Source organism: Protopterus annectens, chromosome 13.part0 (assembly GCF_019279795.1).
Source record: "Protopterus annectens isolate FY-2018-M chromosome 13.part0, PAN1.0, whole genome shotgun sequence".
Classification (NCBI taxonomy): Eukaryota; Metazoa; Chordata; order Ceratodontiformes; family Protopteridae; genus Protopterus; species Protopterus annectens.
Window position 1 is genome coordinate 128,372,156 of NC_056747.1, and position 18,661 is coordinate 128,390,816.

Sequence of the window (18,661 nt, forward strand, 5' to 3'; positions counted from 1 at the left end):
TGTTCTCTTATAGATATATTAAATGTAAGAATAGCACTTTATTGGCAGTACTGAAAGTCAGATACAAACACAAATGGCTCTATACCTCTACTCACACCACCTCCATACTGAAAGTTAGTGGAAATATTCACCTTAACCTCAGATCCACGCATCAACTACCCACCATGGCCAACCCATTACTTCCCAATGCTCCCAACACAATTATCCCATCAGGTAATGAAACCAACCAGATTCTTTTCAACATTAAACTCAGAAGCATCTGCAACAAAATTCATGATACCCATGCATGTCTGGATTTTTACTCCCCAGACATTGTAATCAGCACTGAAGCCTGGCTAAAACAAGAAATAACTGACAATGAAATTTTTCCCTCAGGATTTATCATATTCAGAATGGACAGAAAGCTTAAAAGAGCATGTGGTATTACTATTATTTATAAAAACAACTTAGAAATAACTCCAGCCCATCTAAATATCCCCAAATTTAATAATGCTGAAATTCTGATGCATACCTCATAGCCAACAAAAGAAATCTATTATGTATCTCAGCAGTATACATCCCACCATGCAACAAAATTACCTCACCGAAAAATATCCTACACTGGATACATAGGAAACCTTCATATTTGGTGACCTAAATATAGACTGGCAATCCATAAATAGCAGCAAGCCCAAAGACTCACTTCACCTATTTGGATCCACCACTATAATCAACAAAAACGCTAACAGACAAGTCCACACTGGACTGGATATTGACAAACCCCATAACATAAATTCTTCTGGTTGCTTACCAGATACTACAAGTGACCACCTCCCAACCTGTGTAATCAGACAGCAATATAGTTTACCCAAATAAATACTCTTTAAACAAGTAGCAATTTAACCGAGTTTGACAAGGACATATTTATTACAGTCCTGTCTCGCTACAACTGGAATGTATTATACGAATAATGCCCCTAGATGAAGCAGTTACCCACTTCAATTACATCTTCATAAAAATACCAAATCATTCAGCACCAGTTAGGACAAGAATGGCAAACTCTAACACAGCACCATGGCTGACAAAAGAGACGAAACAGCTCCTGCTGCAAAGAGCTAAAGCATAGAAAGACTGGTATAAGAGTAAAACGGCATGCCTATCAAAGTTTTAGATAGTTCAGAAACTGTACCAAGATCCTTGGTAAATCTGACAAGAAATCATTCTATATTAATAAATAAAAAAAAGCACCAAAATGACCCCAAGCTTTTTTAGTCATCTCTAAACAAACTATTACACCCTGGCCATACCACTTACAGCGTGTCCTTCTACTTCAAAGAGTCCACTGCCACTCAGTTCTATCCAGTCACTTCTGTCAGTAATCAGTGACCACATCCCTTCACCCCTCTAACTTCCATCCATTCTCAAAAGCAACATACTTTCTTTTAGTTTTCAGCCCCTCCCAACATCAGCCATATAAAAATTACTAGCAAACTTAAAAGCAACAACCTCAGCTGCCGATAACCTTTCCACTGAGTTCCAAAAAATAGGTGCAGAAGCACTAGCCTTCCCTGTTTCCATTCTAATCACCTAGCCTTCCCTGTCTCCATTCTAATCAATCAATCAATAACTGAAACCTATGTCCCATCCATTATTATAACCCTTCACAAGGGAGATATTTCAACAGAGGATAGCAATAGGTCTATAGTTTAACTATCACCCTTCTCTAAAATCCTTTACTCTCAGCTTATGAAACATATAATGAAACACAACCGCCTCTCCAACACCCAGCAAGGTTTCAGGCCCAGCCACAGTACTACTACTGCCCTCCTCACTTTATCAACGTAGTAAACCAATACAGAAATGTGGGCACCCTTGTTTCTTCACTTTTCCATGACTTTTCCAAAGCTTTTGACACAATGTCCTCTAAACGTTCCTCTTTGAACTTAAAACACTAGGTCTTACTTACCTCTCCCTCTCCTGGTTTCACAGTTATTTATGTTGTCATCATCAGGCAAATAAATGACAAAAAAAAAAATTTCAACATTTCTACCACTCTCTGTTGGTGTTCCCCAAGGGTCAGTACTCAGCCCCTTCTATTTAATATTTTCACAAATAAACTTCATAGCGTCACAACACTTGCCACTCTTGTACAATATGCTGACAATTCATCCCTTATCTGCTCTGCCCTGTCCATAAGAAAATTACAGGAACTCACTCAAAAATCTTTCAGTGACATTGAAATATGGCTAAAAAATTACAACTTACTGCTTAATGACAAAAACATAAACTTATGCTATTTACTCCAAAACAACGCCTTGAGCAGAAACATACATTTCAAATTACCTCAACTAATTACTCAAAATTAGAAGCCATAAGCCAAACTAAAGTACTCGGAGTCATAATAAATGATAACCTCAAATTTCATCACCACATACTTCATTCCATCAAGAAAACTCACCAAAAACTTGGCTCCTCTATAGAGTCAAACACTACCTGACAGATCAAGCAAGGATTACCTTAGCGGCAACAGACCGCCTCCTTTCTCTATTATATGCTTTCCCTATTCTTACAAATGTCAACACTATGTAAAAAAACTAAACTAGCATCTGGCTACTACAAAATAACTAAATTTGCGATCAACGAACCTTCTAAAACACACCACTGCCTTGCATAAAGCAAGTAACCTGTCATGAACTCCCAGACCAGTGGCATACTCCCAACTAATCATTGCCCACAGCCTATTGTACTCTCCAGACAAATGCCCAGCATTACAAAATACTCCACTGAACTATTCACCCACTAGAGACCTTTGCTCTAGCAATAAACTTTTACTTTGTATCAGTAAGACATTCAACACCGCTGGAGACTCTCTCTACTCTAATTATGTGTCAAAACCCTGCAATGAAATCCCCACACAGTTAAAACAGATGTTATTGTTGTCTTTTGGCTTTTTCCAGGTTAGGGGTCGCCACAGCGGAACTCCAGTCTGCTAATGATTGGCAGTAGCTTTGCTTAAACAGCACCTATGCCAAAGATGGCTCTGTTCTTCCTGCTCACCCTGCTAGCTTTACTCAGATTACTTTTCTCCAGCTCTTACAACCACTTTGCTTCCCAACCTTTTTGTACCTTATCGCTCCCCATACTGCACTTGTTTCCTAAACTCTTACTCTTCCTTCTCTCACACCCCACCGCAAACTACAGTTCCCCCTCTGTCCATTTATCCTCCTGCTCATTTCCTTAACTTCTTTCATATCTCTCACTATTTTTAAGCTACATTCTACTTGTTTTTCTGTAAATTATTGCTAAACTGAAAAAGCATCCCAGTCTCATCTTTTCCCTGCATAGATTATATTATATATTTTATATATATATATATATATATATATATATATATATATATATATATATATATATATTAATTGCTATTGTGTTGTTTCTCTATTCAATAATTATCCAATTTATGTTAAATTCTCTCTTGTTTTTGTGTTAAAATGCTATGTTCGTGTAAAAATTTTAAAAATTAAAAATAATATAAATAAGCTCATGTATAGATGTTTTTACCCTGCAGTTATAAATGTCCATCATGTGTAACTTAAATGTGGAGCTTTTCTTCCCGGGTTTCCACATGTGTTTTACCAAGCACGACTTTTCCCAGTCAACAAAGACAAATAAATAAGTAATAAATACATAATTATTTCTGCAGATACGACTAGTGGCAGACTGCGACGGTGAAATCCAAATTTGTAAGAAGAACTTGAGAGCTTAACAAGCGTTTAATTTCCAGCCTCATTGAAGGTTGCAAATCGCAGCTTTGATTGTCTTTCTACCTAAAAGGTAAGTGACACACACTTATCTTCACAAATGCTTTAAACTGCATAAAAAGAGCTTATGTTACAGTTTTAGTATTTAGTGAGCTACTGCTGAAATTGTATTTTATTTATTTGTCCTTTGTTGGCCAGTTTAATACCACTAAGCTAGTAGCATCTTTTCAGGGGGAACCCGAGATGGGAAATTTGACCAAGGCATTGGGGAACCTCCGCCTACTATTTTCAAAAGGTGTCATGGGATCTTTCGCATTCCCCTGAGTTACCATCAGCCAGACCCCTCAACTGTACAGATTTTCAGAGAATGTCCAGATTTTTGCCTTATATTTTTTGGTATGTTTTTCATAAAATAGTGATTTTTTTCTGGCAAATTATTGGCAAGTCATCAAAGACTGAAGACAGAAAATAATGGCAGGCATTTGAATTTCAGACTTCATACCCTTCCGAAAATTCATGCTAAAGCAAAAGCTGTTATTCTATCAATGTTCTACTTTTGTAAGAGCAATATTTAAAAATTGTCCTTATTTTGGGGTCTTGGTCCCCCCATTATTTATGGCTTTATCCAGATTTCTTGCTCTAAGAGGTGGAGAGGTATGTCACCAACTCAAGCAGATGGGGCCTTGGTTTAACTTCTCATTTGAAGGATGGCACACTCAGGAATACAGCACCCCCTTTATGCTGCACTACAGCGTCAGCAATCTACCTGTTGTGGGAAGAGAAGCCAAAGCCTTCTGCATCAAAGGTGAGTGTTCTACCTGTTTCAGCACTGAAATTGACAAGATGACAGTCTTCTCTTTTGTCAGCCAATGGCTGTCCAAGAAAGTAACTGGAAGGTGGAGCCAGTCACTAAGTGCACTTCGTGTAAAGTGCTACTGACTGATGGCAGTGTGCTAATGGCTTACTGGGGAGAAAAAGTAGAGATTTACCACATACCGCACTTACCTTCTAAATGGTGCCCTTTCCAGCCAACCACAAAAACTATTTTTCCCTGTTTTGGTAAGTTAATTCTGGATGAAAACAAATGTAACCCCCACATTTTATTTATTTATTTTGCATTTTATGTTTTGTTATTCCTTATGTGGTGGGCAAATGATAAGTGACCATGCATCATTTAGTGCCAGTGAATGTGTAACAGCAATCCATGAAAATGGTCCTGTTATCATGTTTCCTGATATAAGGAAATCACCTGGATCAGAGCCACCACCATAAGGATTCTTGGTTAGTTTGGAGACTGTATAGGATCACAGGTAAGTACTAGGTTAACTGCCCTTGTGGTCCATTTTAAGCCTAACCAATTTCGCTTTTTGTGTCAAAATAACCTATCCCGTTTGGTTATAGATTGCTCTTACCCATCCCATGGTTGATAATTATATATTACCCCTAATGAGAATAATAGGGTGTAGCATTTAGGGGCTGCCTTTCTCCATTAGTAGTAAAGGGAGCAGTTCGGGGGTGAATTTTCTGTTTCCCATCCTTAGATCTAAGATGTACTTGAATATGGACAGGGATAAACTTTGTTTTATGTGGATGAGGAGTCTGTTCCACAGCAATGACCACATGGATTGAAAGTGTCACTCATCCATTCAGGATAAAACAGATGAGCATTCATGGGTTCTGTTCAAGCAGCTTTATTATGTACAAACACATCAGGATTGAGGCTTAATAACTTTAACATATATAAACTTATAAACACTCTCGCTATTACACTCATACATGCTCACTCTCTGGCTGCACTGTCAAAATGGCACTGAATCTAGCATGTGCTTGCTATTTATATGCTTGAGCCGTCCTTGGAAATGCTTCTTAAAGGTAACACACACACACACACACACACACACACACACACACACACACACACTATTCTATATCCTCCCTCTTTGAGAAATGAATTGTGCAATATTGATGGCATCAACTGACATGCAAATGCTACAAATAATTCTTTGTCATGCAATTATATAGAACTAGATGCATATAGACAATTATGTCCAGATTGCTGTGTATTTCACACTAGGTCTGGAAATACGACCAAATCATGTGACATAGAAATTAGAATTAGGTCTAGTAACTGGGACTGTCTCTGCTGAATGTTCAACTTTGGGGACATCAGGAACATCATCAGGAATGGAAGCAGAAGTTAAGACACATTCTGCAACAGGAACATGGCCTGTATTGCTCTGAGATCTACAGTCTTTATCACAGGAACAATGCTGCGATATCGATTCTGGTATAGGAAGAAGATGTCTACAATTTCTCCTGTAGTCCATGCCCGCAGATTCTATGAAGTAGGATCTCGCCTCAGCACATATACCTGTTACTTGACCAATCTGGTCGAAACCTTTCACCGTTTGTATCCTCACTGTCTCTCCTTCTTTCAATGGATGAAGAAATCTGCTCAATTTATCATAGCTGGACTTCTGGAAAGAACACTTTTTAAATAGTTGGGCTCTGATTGTTCTGTTGTTCTTAGTGTTAGGCCTCAACAAACTGGAACTGATAGGCAATGTTGTTCTGGTTTGCCTAGACAGAAGTCTCTGAGCAGGTGAGCCAAGTATATCATCACGGGGTATGTTTCTGAGATTGAGTAAATTCAAAACGACATTGGTATTATCACACTTTGACTTCTCTAATAATTGCTTTGCACTCTGTACTACATATGTTCAGCTAGTCCATTTGAATGTGAGTATTCTGAACTGCTAGTAGTATGTACAAAGTCCCATTCTTATACAAATTTCTGAAACAACTGACTGGTAAATTTGGGTGCCAATGTCTGAAATAACTTTGTGTGGACTAACTTGGACTGAGAAATTATGTTTCAGCTTAGTGGTAATAGCAGTGGACATTAGATTAGGTAGTAAATCAATTTCAAACCAGTTTGAATAACAGTCTACCAACACTAAATAATACTGATTGTTCCACTCGAATATATCAGTGGCTGCTGCTGACCAAGGTAGTTCAGGAACTTGACTTAGCTGAAGTGGTTGTTTCTGCAAATGCGGTTTAGTACTTTTGCATACTGGGCAAGAAGAAAGTACTTTATCAATGTCTTTTACTAATGAAGGCCAAAATAGTCATCCTCTCGCCTTCTTTTGGCAGATTTGGAACCTGGGTAACCACGATGCAAAATCTGGATATATTCACATTGTAAGGAAGCAGGAACAACAGTTTTAGGACCTTTGAAAATAATGCCATCTCCCATCAATATCTCATCTCTGTAAGGAAAAGAGGTTTGCACTTCAGGTGGTACACTAGATCACTTTGACAGCCATCAAACATTAATGTAGTGGTCGAGCTTTTGTAAAATTTGATCAGTCTTTTTATGATCTCTCAGCTCGAGTCTCGTGGTAGAAAAATTATGCTCTTCCATGACATCAAAGTCAAAATTCTCTGCGTTAAGCTGTTCCATTATATTTCTGGGAGATCTGGATAAGGTATCAGCTAGACAAAGAAGTTTGCCTTTAGTATAGACCATTTTGAAGCTGTACTTTTGCAATTTGAGCATCATTCTTTGTAATCTCGCTGGAGCTGAATACATAGGCTTCTTTAAAATAGTGACTAGAGGTTGGTGATCAGTCTCAATCTGAACAACTCAATCATAAATATAGTCATGAAACTTCGAACATGTGAACACAATTGCCAAAAGTTCTTTCTCAATCTGAGCATATTGCATTTCAGTTTGGGTAAGAGATCTAGATGCATAGGCTACTGGTCTTCCTTCTTGAAGAATAACTGCGCCAAGACCAAATTTTGAATCATCACAGGAAAGAGTTACTGGTTTATTAACATCATAGTATCTGAATGTAGGTGGGATGGCAAATTTCTGCTTAAGGTCTTCAAATGCTCTCTGGTGCTGTTCCAACCAAGACCATGTAACATTTTTGCATGTCAGCTCTCTCAAAGGCACTGTCAACTCACTGAAGTCTGGTATAAACTTGCCTAAATAGTTGACTATACCAAGAAAACACTGTAGAGCTTGAACATTTATCTGGTGCTAGCATCTCAAGAATGGGTGTTGCTTGGATGGGTCTGGTTGTAAATGAGTGCTAGTAAACAAATGACCTACATATGTAATCTGGTATTCTGAATTTGCACTTCAGGGGATTGATTTTAAGTTCACTTCACATGCTCTGTCTAGAACTCTTTTAAGGTTTCTGTCATGCCCTGCTTCACCATTGCCTCCAACCAATAAATCATCTAGTATTATGGCACAAGGATAACCCAAAATAATTTGCTCCATTGTACGCTGAAAAACTTCACTTGCAGAATTTATTCCAAATGCCATCCTAAGGAATCTATATATTCCAAATGGGGTACTGAAAGTAGTCAGTAATGAAGATTTGCGATCAAGCATCACTTGCCAAAATGAACTTTTTGCATCGAAGACAGAAAAAACAGTGACATTCGGCATTAGTGCTGCGACTTCCTTTACTGTGTGCATGGGATGATGTGTTCTCTTTAATGCTTTGTTCAAATCTCCTGACTCAGTGCATATTCTGATTACATCTGAGCCTTGTTTATGGGCTGCTATCATGGATGACACCCATTCAGTTGGTTCTATAACTGGACAAATTACACCTTGCTGCACCATTTTACCCAACTGAGCTTTGACCTTATTCTGCATAGCTATTGGAACTTTTCTTGCCCGTTTGATCAAGTGGACTGACCTCTGGGTCTAACTTCATAGAATACATAACTGGAAGTTTGCCTAACCTGTCATCAAAAACATCAGTATAGTCTGAGAAAATAGCCTCAGTAAAATTGGAACTAGGAGATGTGCTTATATGATGAACGTCTTTGGTAAAGGAAAACAAATTCATTCTCAAACTGTCTCTGAGACCCAGTAATGACTGCACAGGTCTTCGGACTACATAGAACAGTAAGCTGTAACAGTTCCTAGCCAAATAACATGAAAGTACTACTGAGCCTTTGGTTTGAATTTCTTCACCTCCATAAGCAACAACTATTGCACAACTGACCACATTAAGTTGCTCACCAGCTCCCACCTTAGCAAAAGTGTCTACTGACATAACATTACACTTTGAACCAGTGTCTACTTTGAGCTTGGTGGATTTGCTATTGATCTAGACAGTACAAAACACTTCATTCGTTGCCAACAAATTTGCTGCATCAATGTTTTCACCAGTCACTGATACACCATCTACATAGAAAGCAGAATAGCAGCTCTCTGTGTGATCAACTTGCTTTTTTGAATCACATTTCTTTATAACTGTGTGAGGTTTGCTTGATTTGCAGTAGTTTTGAAAATGGGTCCATTTTTACACTTATGGCATTGCTGACCAAATGCTAAGCACTTTTCTCTTTTTGACTCATGATTGGCACCACAATTGCGACAGTTAACAATAAAGCTTGATTTGGGTTTTGTTGACTCACCCTTGTACTGCACTGAGCATGTCCTTTTCTTTGAACTTGCTGGAAAACTACGGGTTTTACTTGGAGAACCTGCAGGGGTGGCAGGTGCCATGTGCTTAGGCCTGCTTCTATTAGCCATGTGTTGCATGCTGTCTACATTTGCTCTGGAGCCTACTGAAACCATGCTCATCACTTGCAAGCATACTTATTTGCCTTTCTGTAACTTCATGGATTTGACAAATCTCAATAACTTTGCTCAGCATTAAATCACTGTCATAAAGCAAAATCTTTTTCACTGCAGCACTATTAATACCACACACAAGCCTGCCCTTTACTAACTCCTCTTTTAAGTCACCAAACTTACATATTTTAGCTTTGTTTCTCAGGTCAGTAATATAAGCTGCAAAAGTTTCCTCTTGCTTTTGATCTCTTGTGTAAAACAAATGCCTCTCTAATGTAACATTTTTCTGGGGGTTACAGATTTCCCTGAATTTGCATTTCAAACACCCAGGGCCTTCCCTTGATTAAGCCTGTACAACAATATGACAGTTTTCACTTTCTCCCTAATATACTGCTGGTGCATACACAAATGAATGCTCTCTTTCAATATCCTCTGACCCAGCTAAGTTTAGCAAAATGAATGCCACCCTCTTGCATGCATCTTTGTCAGAATAAGTTGGTTGTATAAAAATATCATACTCTTGCTCAAATATTCTCCAATTCTCTTCAATATTCGGATCAAATACAAGTGGTGATGGCTTGCATAATCCGTCTACCATAGTAACACCTACCAGTGAAGGCTTTTGCAAGTATGCAAAAATGCACACATATACATATGCCAGTACTTGTAACTATGCCCAATAGCACAACAGGCTTCTGAATAACTCAACTTTGCAAAATAAGTCTCCCAGGCACAAGAATACTCTTGAAATTACTGTACTGTAAGAAATTACCTCTTAGTGCAAGAACCATTTCAAAACAACTGCACTGTGCAAATAAACTGTGCAGAAGAAGCTCAGAGTAAGAAACATTTTGAAGTAATTGCACTTTGCAAATAGTACACAGCCCTCTGAAACTTTCCCCAAAATGGCTGTACTTTGCTAAATAACACTTTACAGTGCAAGAAACACTCTGTAATGGCAGCACTTTATAAATAGACACACCAAGCACAAGAAATTTTTCAAAATGGCTGTATTTTTACTGCACTTTACGAAAGTTACACTTTGCACACAAATAAACTCTCTGAAATAAATGCACAGTAATATTTACACACTATAAGCACTTTTACACACTTTGAGACACTTCAAATAACTCTAGTTATGCCCTGAATAGCTTTAATCAATGCAAAACAGTAGCTTATGCCAAAACACAGTATTCTGCCAAAAAACATGCAGTCGCCTTGCTTTATTTATGCTTAATGTGCCCTTTTTGCCCTTTATTATATTTGTTTTGCTAGTTTAATCTCCTTTCATGCCCATTATACTTTTCTTGCACTCATTTTACTTTAAACATGCTTGTTTTGCACTTCCAAGGTAATTTCTGGCCCTTTATGTGCTTTTCTGATAATTGTTTTATCAAATATCTTAATTTTAAACATTTTATTTAATTAATAAGCTTTTTGTGCCTCTTGCTTGTTTAATAATGTGGTTTATGTCCTTGTAATGCTCTGTTTTATCTTGTTTTAATAAATAGATCGTTCATGGAAGTTTTCATTACCTTTGGTTCATTTCTGGTCCTTTTTTGTGCTTAGTTTTCTTAGTTTACCTTCCCTGTTAACTGTGCACCACGTAGTTCTGAAAAGCAGTCTCCAGAATCCTGGTTCTGACACCATGTCGCTCGTCCAGTCAGGATAAAACAGACAATCATTCATGGGTTCTGTTCAAGCAGCTTTATTATGTACAAACACATCAGGATTGAGGCTTAATAACTTTAACTTAGATAAACTTACAAACAAACTAGCTATTACACTCATACATGCTCACTCTCTGGCTGCGGTCTCAAAATGGCACTGAAGCTAGCACGTGCTTGCTATTTATATGCACGCGACATCCTTGGAGATGGTTCTTAAAGGTACAACATATATACACTATTCTACAGAAAGTTTTCATCAGTCAGAGCAATCAGGCTTGTATCAAATATGCATCTTTCATTGAACTTATTTCAATTTATTTGAGCTACTCATTCAAAGAATATAGCCAGAAAGAATGCTCTCAAAATTCAGTGCTTATCCTCTGCCATAAGCACATACCAGTAATAGCTTTCAGTACCCTTGCTTTTAAACAATGGAACAGTATTACATTTTGGTATGGCACTCTGTTTTAGCTAGCATCTTACAGCTCATGTCTATATCAGTTCTAGCTGCTCTTACTTCATTCTTGGCATTTCTGACTTATTTCATATCTTTACTCGTATGAGTAACTATAATACTGTTCTCTTTGTAGAGTGGGGTGTAAATACAGTTGCACTTAGGAAATTGTGTATAAAAGATGAAAATTGTTTATGTAATTTTTGTTTTTAATATCTCATGGATTTTAGGTCATGGGTAAAAATGGGTCTTTTAAGATTAATTCAGATGTTTACCAAAAAAACAAGGAAGCAAAGAAACATGGGTTTCACCTTCACAAAGCTATTTGTAAATTGACTCATTTATTTCTGGTAACTTGTAGATTTTACATAATAATGTTCTAGTTATTTCATTAACAAAAATCATTAGTGGTCATGTGCAGAAAGGGTTGCCTGCTTGTATATGCACTGGTCATGTAAATATGCATTTTCTACTGCTGTTTTAAAATCATGCTTATATATGAAGCAACATGGATACTGGAATAATGTAATCTTTATCTCTGAGTGAATCAAAGTTAACTACACTTGGAAGTTCTCTTTTCACTTCACATTTATCGAGGCATAAATCTCAACAAGAGGAATTTACAACAAACAGCATGTAAACAGGTAACACTGCAATTATAAATGGTACAAAAAGCAAACAATCCATTTCTGGTACCAAATATATGAAAGTATCCATATACAAATCTGGGGGGGAATCAGAAGTATCGTATATGATGACCTTAAAATTTAAAAATGAGAGAGTCTAACAAGTGGTTTGATCCAGCAGAGTCAGCTAATTTGTATGAGAGTGCAGAATATTTCAGCCTTTAAAATCTTCTGTGCACTGGAACCTACCTGTGCCCAGTAGCCATCATGGCCTACAAACTAAAGAAGGGTTTAGTATCAAGTAATGAGAGGAGACATAAGCAGAAGCAAACAATGTATTCACATATATCCTACATGCAGACATGTTAACACATTAAGTGGTATTTAATGGTTACAACTCAAATAATTAATTTAGGGCATATGCAAAGTTTCACCAGCTCTAGCTGTTCAACAGTTAACCTACCTGTGCAACAATTATAACATTTATTTGCAAATGGCATATTATCCTTTTGGAAGATCAGGCATAATCTGCACCAGTTATCCTGCTCTTGCATCTTGCAAATACATTATTCCTCTTTCAGAACAGAACAAGAGCATATATTTGAGTGAATGATAACTCTTTCCAGCCTTTTCTGGCAAATCCTTCTGAGCTGTGAGGCTTTGCTACTGAAGACCCTCCGTGTTATTATTTCCAAACTATTCAACAGACTGATAATAGAATGAAAGAATATAATGATCAATTGAAGAAACAGAGATTATAACTTTCTTTAAATGTGTCAATAATTAATTGCCAATACTTCCACCTTAAACAGGGCTTCAACCAATTAACTCAGCACAAGGATAGTTCCTCCATGATTCCAAGAATTACATCCAGAAAAACATACAGCCAGATGAGTACGATTGGTCATAGCTTTAATAAAACATATAACAAAACATTTTTACAGGTGGCATGACTCCCTAAAAACTTCCATTTGTTGGGGGCATATCCCTTACTCAGATAGATTAACTCCATTATTTCATTGTTATACAAATGCTGAGAAAATTATTAAAAACAAAAAAAATGTAATTATTGATGATGCTCTAATAGAAATGTTGACATCAATGATTCTCTATGAGAGACATCAATCAACAGGTAAAAACATTGCCATCAATGATGTCCATGAGAGACATTAATCAACAGGTAAAAATGCTGCCATTAATGATCGTCTATGAAAAACATCAATCAACAGGTAAAAACATTGCCATCAATGATCTTCCATGAGAGACATCAATCAACAGGTAAAAATGTTGCCATCAATGATTGCTACGAGAAACATCATTCAACAGGTATAAACGCTACATCAATGATCGTCCATGAGAAACATCAATCAGCAGGTAAAAACATTGCCATCAATGATCTTCCATGAGAGACATCAATCAACAGGTAAAAATGTTGCCATCAATGATTGCTACGAGAAACATCATTCAACAGGTATAAACGTTGCCATCAATGATCGTCCATGAGAAACATCAATCAGTAGGTAAAAACATTGCCATCAATGATCTTCCATGAGCGACATCAATCAACAGGTAAAAATGTTGCCATCAATGATTGCTACGAGAAACATCATTCAACAGGTATAAACGTTGCCATCAATGATCGTCCATGAGAAACCTCAATCATCAGGTAAAAATGTTGCGCAGTTGGGACTAACAAGTTGTAACACCATCCACTTCACACTCTATTACTAGTAGAATAACCAAAGAATATCCTCATCTTCTTCTACGAGCTCTGAAAAAGGGAGCTAAAAATCATTATAGCATCCAGCGAGATGTTGAAGTGTGTGATCAGGCTCCTTGCCTAAACTAGATGCAGAATGAGGCAAAAAAAAAAAAACAACTCAGTAGGCTCTGAAGACATCTATTGATAACCATCTCATGGCAGATAGTATCCTGACAAAGGATTTCTTCCTTACTTTTCTTTCTTCCTTTGGTAAGACCTAATATCATCTGTCATTCTGGATGCATTTGTGCCTCCAGAATTCAGATTACAATTCATTTTTAGTTTTCCCAGAAATGCTTCAGATTTGGATTCCAGGATATATATGACAAGAGTGCCCTGCGTGACTCCAACCCTCCAAGAAAAGGCTATATGATGATTTTTCTACTGATTAGTTATATCTGGTATTCTGAAATGTGTAGTGACTACTATGCACAGAAATGTTTCTAGTACCTGCTGCAAGCGACAGCTATATCCTAAATTACTTCCTTGTACTTGAATTATAGATTCGAGGCTCTTTCTTCTCCATTTTTATATATCATGGGACTTTGCAATTTTGCTGGTCATAAAAATTTCGTAAGTTTGCAGGTAGAGGCACCTTCAATGCAAACGATGCTTTTAGGTGACTAAGGGTTTATAGTTGACGCACCTGTTTTTTAGTACTGTAATAAGTCAATTAACAGTAAACAACTCCAAAGCTTTAAAGGTAAAAAAAACAGAAAACAAAAAAAAAACACCTTTCAAGATGAAATGGACTGGGAGAAACATCCAAGCTCTATCTTTTCTATCTTCTACTTGTAATCTTAGCATTACCCTAATAAACAGATTAGGAGAGTAGGCCCTAAGTTAATGTCCATGTGCAGAACACAGGCACTTCCAAGAGAATCCTAAGTCAAGTGTCTGAGGTAATGAAACTCACCAAGGGTATTCTGGATCAGTGCCTTTCTCTTAGGAAACCAACTGTATTACTTGCTGATGTTCCTTAAAGACCATCCATCTACCCAACCTTTAGTCATGAGGTCTCAGAAGACTTTGTGTCTCTCTCTCTCCCCAAAAGCAACTTGATAGCATTCTTCTCAAAATACCCCAGAAACCCTTCAATGAAAACCAAGGAATGACTATATGTATACAAATAAATCCCTAAAATACCTGCTTTCTCACTGTCTCATTTATATCTCATAAATACACTTCTTAAGTCACCCACCTTGTGAATATACATCTTGTCTAGTTTTGCCAGACATCAAACTGTCAGGAAGAACAGTTGTAGTACTTGAAATTAAGAAGCTAATGAAAGCCTGGCCTCACCATGTAGGTACATCAGTCTTTATGTCCAGGAACAAGATCTCTATATCTGGCAGTTGACCAATACCTTGATAAATGATCTGTGTCCATCAATATATAGCTAGAACAACCGGGCTCTGTGGTGTGGAGGGAAGGGTCCCCGACTGTGACCCTTGTGACCAGTTTGATTAGCTGCCATGGGCAGATCTAGATCATGGTAAAGCAGGGCCCTGGTCAGAGAAATAGATCAAACCCCCGCAATGATTTTAGTGTCCCATTACTTTGCTGTTTCTCCCCAGTTACCAGTAATATTGTTAAAATCTTTCAGTATGCATACTATTTTCTTTTATACTTCAATAGTGATTACGGATATCTGGATTTAATTTAAAATGTATTTAAAATTTTAATAGCACAAACAATGATAGCTATTTGCTAAACAAAACAATACAATCTCACAATGAAAACCAACAGCATAAATAACAGAAAACTTCTCTGCTCTTGAAACTTACATTCATTGAAACAGTATTGGAACGTAGACTTTTAGAAAATGTATCTCGCTAGTAGTGGATTAAATGGGTCTATATCACAAAGTCGAAGTATTATAACTTCGAACACGTAATGTTCGAACCATTATGTTCGAAGTTACAAAACTTCGACTATGGATAAAAAAACAATGGAAAACAAAATAAACTGTTTTAAGCAGGGGAGCTAGCACCCATGCACCCCCCCACTACTTAAATATACCAACTTCAAGATCGCACCCCATTGAACAAAATGGAAACCTCTGCTTATGGAGATTTCCATTGAAACACTCAAACTTTTACAAATTTGAACTTATGGTTTCGACCATATGAGGTTTGAACTTGTAAAAGTTTAACTACATGATAGGAACCCGGACTAAATTTACCTTTGGGCTGCTTTCATACCATGGGCCCCTTGCACTCATATTTAGGACTATGCATCCATTCATATGTTCTTTGATTCATCTTCCTGATTGTATTAAATTATATTCTTTGTATAATACAGCACACTTGTTACAGTGTGTTTTAAATTTGTAGTTTTTGAACATATTTTCAGTAAGCAATGAAACAAAACGTATAAGCCAACAATGACAAAATTACCCATTTCAGAACATTTTAACCATAAAATAACACTTAAACTTCTGTCTTTACAATTCACCAGTATCAGTCAATATGCATAATCTCTGCAGAAGTAAAAGTAATCTAAAGATTCTTTATTAAGGAGAGCTGTAACTAATGAAGAGGTTGCAGCTGACAAACAACTTTGAATTTCAGTGTTTCAAATGCAGATTTAGTGCCTGCTGCCCTTGAAGAATAAATCACCTATGTTACATTAACAAAAAACTGTCCTGCTTGTAATATTGCAATAGGGGAATGGTATCTCATCCAAAAGAGGACACATGCAGGAGTGCAGCACCCCCATCTCCCTTACGTTGCAAAGTAGAATCAGCTAGCAGTCTACAAGCAAGTCTTCTACATGTTGCACCAGTGAACAGTTTTGAAACTCTATGCATGACACTGACAGATTGTAATCCTCAGTGATTAACAAAATAATTATACATAATAATAAAAGTAAAGGAGATCTGGCAGTTGGTATTGAGGTTTAAGGCATTTGTCTGCCCTTTATAATTAAGGTTCAGGATTAACTCTGTGCAGAGTCACTTAACTAAACAGTGCCCCTAACACACACGCGCACACATACACACATACACACACCTACCACCATCTACTCTAAAGGAAGGAGCCAGCTGTGCACTCACCAGAAAGGATCTATGCTGGATATCCAGAGATCTTGCTGCTCTGTGTCTATCCGGCTTCTACTTAAATCTCCTAAGTGGGCCTAGATGAGTCATAATGAGGTTTCTGGGGCTTACGTAATTTGTGAGGTAAGGAAGTTCTTCTACAGGGTCCTAATGCTTGCTGTGTTCATAAAAGGATGATGCTGTTTATTTTTACTTTCCAAGTATTTATTTTTTTTTTATTTTACTAGCAAAGCTGGGGCCCCCCAGCTAACACAGACCATAGGCAAATGCCTACGTAACCTAATGCTGGATTTGGCTCTGGCCATGGCATTGAAGGAGCCCAATGAAGAAGGGGTGGAATAAAGGAACATGGTTTACTTGCTTCTCATCTCTGTACAACTTTGTATTTGTTTGCAATGAACCTCAATTGCCATCTTTACTGCTCACTTGTTTAGCCTTCCTAAATTATTCACTGGATTCATCTTTATCCTCTATGTTGTATTGGTCTTTGTATCATCAGGAGAGAGCATTCTCCTGGATATGCCTAAGGGAAACTGTAGAGTATCAAATCCAAGACAAACCCTTGTGGCACTCCATTCATCTCTTCCTTAATTCCTGAGTGTGTCCGTCTCACCACAACCCTTTGTGAGGTATCATTCTACCATGTAGCTGTCCAGCACCTCAGTCATGGTCCTGATATGAAAGCTTCCAGATTTCTTAACATCCTGTGTGGGGCAGAGTAAAAGGGCTTGCCAAAATCCAAGTGGACTGTTTCTACCAACTTGTCCAGCTCAAGTTGATCTGTAACCCAGTCCCAAAAAATGAAAAAGATTTGACTGATGGCATCTTCTGGCTGTGAATCCTTGTTGGTTGGTTTCTTAGCAATGATTTTCCCTTAGAAATATTACTCACTTTATCTTCAGGGTTTTATCGATAACATCCCTGCTGCTGTTGAGAAGGTAAAAAACAGACCTGTAGTTCCCCAGACGTTTTTCATGCACCATCCTGTACAAGGGGCCACAATTGTTCTTTTCCAGTCCTCTGGCACTTCTACACTAAACAGTGATCTCTTGAAGATCTGCTTCAGATGATCTGCCTACATATTGTCCACATTTCCAAGGATTTGGGGGGTAAACCATCTGGTTCCTGTGCTTTATCCTCCCCAGGAGCAGCTAGTTCCCTGTAAACTTCCTCTCTGTCCATGCTTGTTTGGCTACACCACTCTCACCATTCCCATAAAAGAGCTACAGACAGCTGGACAGCTGCTTCTTTCCTAGCATGGTATGCTTCCCCTGTTTTCCTTTATGAAGAATAATGTAAAGTAATCCGGTTTTACCTCTTTTTTCCTGGTCTACTCTGATCTTTCCATCCATCTTTGCTTAGCCTGGTTAGTTTTATCCCCATTCGTTCTTTCTGCTATGTTCCTAAAATGCCCTTGGTTCCCTTCCTGATCATCATCATCATCATCATCATCATCATCATCAGCTGCCTCTTCCCATTTTCTACATGGGGTCAGGGTGTGTGTTAACTGTCACCATCCCTCTTGATTCAGTGCCACTCACCTGCCTTCTTCAACACTCAAGCCTGACTGTTGCAGATCTTCTGTCACACAATCCATCCATTTCTTTTGATGGATACCCTCATTTCCTTTTGCCTTTTTCCTGTCTGTCCCAAATCTTTCTCACCAGATTATTTTCTGTTTTTCTGTAGATGTCTGAACCACTGTAATCTGTTCTATTTCACCTTTTCTTCAATTGG